Raw genomic sequence first — 5,909 nt, forward strand, 5'->3', positions numbered from 1 at the left:
CGACCTATCCTCCCCTCCCCTCCCGGGCATCCCGCAGGGTGGTCGCAGTGACTGGAGGCTGCTGGGACCAGGAATCAAAGGGTGTGCTGTGACTGGTCTGTAACTGAAGCTGGGCCTCTCTGTGTAAATTAGGTGTGTGTGTCCTGACAGTCATCATGGGCAGTGGCATACTTCAACGCATTACCTTATAATTCAATTTCTAAAAAAAAAGGAGGGAATCTCATGCAGAGAAGCCTGCTCCATGACTGGTGACAGATCCAGTGAATCACGGGGCCATCTTGAAGAACCTGTCTATTTCTGGGCTGATTTATTGCAAACTCTCGGCACACCAAAAATATGGTTCATACTGTGAGAATAGTCGAAGACTGCTGAAATAGCAGCCGGTTCTGCTTCACCCTTTCCTGAAGGTAGACAAGAAATGTATCATGAATCCTGCCAGTCCATAAATATCATTTGAATGTCGCTCTGCACAGATATGAGACAATTACATATATGGATGCGTATAAGAATCTGTACTGCATTGTGACCAAGCAGCTGAGTGACACTGCATAGAAATATTTTTTCTTTGTGTGACGGTATTATATTTTGTGAAAGCATTTGTGATTGATGGGCTTCATCAGTCATTCCTTATGTGTTTAGCTCGGTCTACTGAGTTTTCCTGGGTCCATAAAGTTTATTTTTGTTTTATGAAGATTATTGTATGAGGATGCGAGCGCTAACGGTATATGGAGGTACAGCATTTTAGGAGGGCATTATTTTATGCAGAATAGCAAAAAGAAGTGCTGCAAAAATGCTGCAAAATTTCTATATTTATGCCACAAAATGTGCTAATATATACCGCAAAATCCTGTGGAGCCTTACTGTTGAACAACTGTTTGTGTGGTATATGTCTTTTAAATGTTTAATCTTATTGGGTTGAAATTCATGTGTTTCTTGATACTAAAAATGCGTAATAAATGACCCTAAAGGAACCATTAGTCATAGTGCTATTCACACATTTTCCTTTCACATTAATTTGTTTCTCTTTGCTGTCATGTTAAGAGGTTGTTGAATTTCCATTTTTTTACGTAGAAAAGATAATCACACACACACGCAGTATTTTTTAAGGAAGCACGGAATTTACTGGCACTTTGTCAAAGGTTTATACCATATAAGGCAACAGTGTGTCATGTGGAAACAATTTAAATACAATTATACTTCTTTGAAGTGTATGTGATTTTCGAAAACAACAGATCATACACAATTGGTGCTAGGACAGTTCAGTGGCAATGACAGTGTTATGTTGATATGCATTATAAGAGACATGTTTGGGCTCCTGCAAAAAATTCTGGGTATGAAGATATTGTATAGAGGACGCTAGATCTAGACATGTGCTGCCAAGTCTTGTTTTAATTTTCTGCCCTGTAGAAGAGTATTGCCTGAGCTAAGTGAGTATTGCCTCAGGTAATCTGAGCGTAGGTGCTTACCCACAGATTTATTTGCGTTTGTTAAGATTTTCATAAAACACCAACAAAGTATGTAAGAATGAATACATCCCTTTTTATACTGTTTAGGAAAATGAGCTCCATGTCATCAAGGAAATTATGTAGCACCCTGTAGTATTGTACATTTGTGCTGCTGACTCCTCAGGGACCCCTAGTAACGAATGTGGCTACTCATGAACAAATCAAAGCCGGAATCACTTGGCACCTTTTGTAAGTTGCAAGACAATAGATAACACTTGTTTAAGAGAATGCTGAAACTCCACTCCCCTGCCCACCCCCAATCAGTAAACATGGTGAATTAACTCATACCTTCGATTTGTAACTTAGGTTTCGAGCTTTATTCTTATCTTCTGGTATATTTTATTCCCTTTCCTTGAGTTAGAAATATCGGGGCATATTCTCAAGGAGCTATCGCCGAATTAACGGCACTTTATCGCAGCCAAAGTCGCAATACATTTATCACACCATTCACAAGCAGGTGCTAACAGCCGACATCGCCAGTTTACCCGCAATAGCAGCCATGAAAAATATCGCCACAGACGACCCCGGCAACTATGGCTAATGAGATGCAGAGTAGGCGTTCCTGTGCAAAAAGACGTGACAACACCACTCCACAATATTCTCTCTTTTTTTTTTTATTTATTATCAAATCCGGATAAAAAAGAAGTCATTCAAAAGTAGAAAATACATGATTGTACAGTAGCAAAAAAGAAAGTACATATATATATACAAAGCGTGTAATTTTTTTAGAAGTTCATAAACTCGTACTGAATAAATAAGTTACATTTTACATCAAATATTTATACCTATATCGATACTTAAATACATAAAAGGTTACATCCGACTATGGTGCGAGAGGCCTAACCCCTATACTCCAAGTTGTTATGGGTGACCAGATCTCATTGCCCCGCCTACTAGCTTGTCTTCCCCTAGTGGCATAGATAGCACTCTCTTGATTGAATACCCCCAGAAAGCGAGCCAGCTAAATTTGGAAGCACGGCGGGTCTGAGTCTTTCCAACGCATTGCAAGTGTAATTCTGTATACTGCGGTGCCAATAAATAGCATTGCTTCTTCCTCCACTTTAAGTTCAAGTGTACTGTCATACCCAAGCATATAAAGGGTAGGGGAGTCAGCTACATTGTGTCCAAACACCTCCTCCCAGAAATCAAGCATCATTCTTTTTATTGGTGTTAATTTATTACATTCACAAAACATGAGTATAAGCGTAGCTGGACCCGATGCGCATCTGGGGCACTCGTCATTTACCCTTTTTCCCCAGGCATGTAGTTTTGCAGGAGTAAAATACAGATTGTAGATAGTTTTTTATGTCTGGCTTTTAAGCTAGATGATATGAGCAGACGTGATGATAAGGATAGACTCGTATCGATATCCACATTTGGATTAGCTAACTTGCCAGCCCAAGCTGCTTCTGTTTGCTTCATGTCCTCCTGCAATTTTTCTAAGAGAAGCCCGTATATTGGACCAATTCTGGTGGCATTTTTGGTAATAGTTTCTATAATTTGAATTCTTTCTAAGTTGATGTTGGGAGCTTTAAGCTTTAGGATAGTATAGACCTGGATAAACTTGAAATAATCCCCATTAGATAAGTAGAAGTTTCTCTGTAGGTCTATAAATGTGGTATATATATCCTCGCCCAGGAAATAGCCAACTGTAATAATTCCTATGTTTTCGCATTTTTTGGCAATATCTTCGTTGGCTAGTGTGGGGAGCACTGTAGAGTGCCATAGGGGAGTGTATCGATTTATCTTCGAGATCTGCATGTATTTTGCCGTTCTCGACCAAATTTTCCAGGCATTAGAGATGACCTTAAACTTGGTTCTAGTTGCCTTAGAAAAAGGCCTTTAGCTTTCATACCTATTGACAACTCATATATAGATGGTACTACTATGTCCCTTGTGTTATCAGTAAAAAGGGTGGTACCAAGAAGCGGAGCCATTTGTTGAAGAAAAGCTGCCCAGAAGTAGAATAGCATGTTGGGGATTGCTAATCCACCTCTGTGCTGTGGTAGAGAGAGAAATGTTAAGATCTCCTAATTTTACTGTGCTGCCACATAAACTTAGACACTTGAGATTCTAGAGACTTTAGAATGTTGTCTTCAAAGATCAGGGGAATTGCTCAAAATAAATATAATTCCCTGGGGAGTATGTTAATCTTCAAGAAATTTCCCTTGCCAATAATTGACAGATGTAAACTTATGACTCATTCTATGTCCCTTCTTATAGTATTCATTAATGGCTCGTAATTAAACTTGGGGATGGATTTCACATCTGGACATATGCATACACCTAGATACATAGCTTTTTCGGCTTTTCTGGGATCAATAAGTTTGATATTGTCGGTACAGAGCATGATTGTTTTATCCTTATTGAGGGAATATCCCGAGTAACGCCCATATGTTTGTGTAACTGCTTCTATTTCAGAAATAGCCTCAGCAGGATTAGGTGTTGAGACAGCAATGTCATCAGCGTAGGCCAATACTTTAGTTTCATATTGGCCAGTCACCACAGGTTTAATTGTTTGATTTTCTAACAGTTTCAAGATCAGGGGGTTTATGTATAATGCGAATAATATTAGGGAGCCAGGGCAACCTTGCATTGTACCTCTTGAGATTTTGATTGTGCTTGATTCAGAGCCCATTATCTGCAGTTTAGTTTTAGGATCCAGACACATCGCCATTATAGATTTTACAAAGTTGGGGCCGAAATTATTGTGAGTCAATATTGCCCAGAGGAAATCCCACGGTGAAAGGCCTTCTCGGCGTCCAGGAGGATCATCGACATCTGGCCCCCTGTTCCGGACATGATGTCAAAAAGGGAGATAGCCCTTCGAGTATGATCGGTCGTGCCTTTACCGGGGATGAATCCATGCTGCCATGGGGAGACCAGATGTTCGACAACCCTCCCGAGCCGATTGGCCATGTTTTTAGCGTATAATTTTGAATCAGATTTAATTAAGGAAATTGGGCGGTATGATGACAGTTGGTCTTGGGCTTTTCCCTTTTTTGAAAAGATGATCATATTTGTCTCCTTCCAAGACTCCGGGGGGTCCCACCCCATTGTATACCAAGAAATAAATTGAGTAGAAGAGGGCCTAGACATTTACTCAGAGCTTTATATAACTCAAGAGGGATTTTGTCCGGGCCAGCGGCCTTCCCTGAAGCATGAGCAGAGAGGGCTATTTGTACTTCTGTGAGAGTGATTTCTTTCTCGAGGTACTCTCGGGTTGTAGCATCTATGCTCCTGCTCATCTCTGGGTCACTTAGGAAATCCCTTAGGAACCTGTCGGATTCAACCCTATTGGCTATGCTAGCCTTCTGGTAAAGCTTCTGATAGTAGTGTTGGAATGCGTTAATTATGTCAGTTGTTTGTGTATGTGTATGTCCTCCTGATTGTATAGCTGCAATAGCATTATAGGAGGTTTTCTGGCGAGTACGCAGTGCAAACTGTTTGCCTACTCTTTCCCCATTCTCGTATACATTCCTCTGGTGTGCTTTATACATTTCTGCAGTTTTCTGAGTCAACCCAGAGCTGACGATAATGCTGAAGTAGTGTCAGAGAGCATACAATCTGGACCCTAAATGCTTAACGTCTCTCTATACCGTGATCGGTTGGGCTGTCCTCAAATTTTTCTTAAGCTCGCCAACCCGTCTTCATAACGAGCCTGATGAGTATTATGCCCCAACCTACCTGGCAGAATCTACTGAAAGAATCTTGACTGCAGTAATGGACCCGAGAGTCGCCGCAGCCTCGCTGTCAGCCGCAGCTCGAGCAAGAGCTGCTAGATCGGCGCTGCGGGAGAACCCGGAACGCCAGGCCCAGAGTGATGTTGGAAACATACAGACACCTGTAGCGATGGAGAAGACACCCCTGGAGATGGCGGTAGCGATCAATAACTCACCGAGGCAGAGCGCCGCATCGGTCCGAAAGAGGGGTGGCAGGAAGGACGTTGCCGGCTCTACCGGCTCTCCGGGAGCACTTTCGGGGTGAGTGAAGAAGCACCTGACAGCATCCTCCAGCAATGCTGCAGAGACTGCCGCTGCCCCCAAAGGAATCACACTAGAGGATGCAGGCGAAAGCACCGAGGGGACGAATGCCAAAACTCAAACAACTCTCAAAAGGGCAGCCGGACTCCTCCGCTTTGGCACAATCAGCGCAAACTGCACAATTAGCGCAATCGGCAGCTAAAAAGGCAAGTACTATGGGGGCTAAAGTCAAGTATGGACATGGGAATGTTACCAACACCAGCATAACTCTTGATGCTACCCTTGAAACTATAGAAGCTATTGATCTATTAGCAGAAGTTAATGTCTCCAATCTTGCCAATCTAGCTTTGAGTGGTGCTCAGGTGCAAGAAACGCAGGAAGCACAGAAAGCTGTATTAGACTCTCAGGCATCTCAAGATAA

The sequence above is a fragment of the Lissotriton helveticus genome, chromosome 8 (genome assembly GCF_964261635.1).
Source record: "Lissotriton helveticus chromosome 8, aLisHel1.1, whole genome shotgun sequence".
Classification (NCBI taxonomy): Eukaryota; Metazoa; Chordata; class Amphibia; order Caudata; family Salamandridae; genus Lissotriton; species Lissotriton helveticus.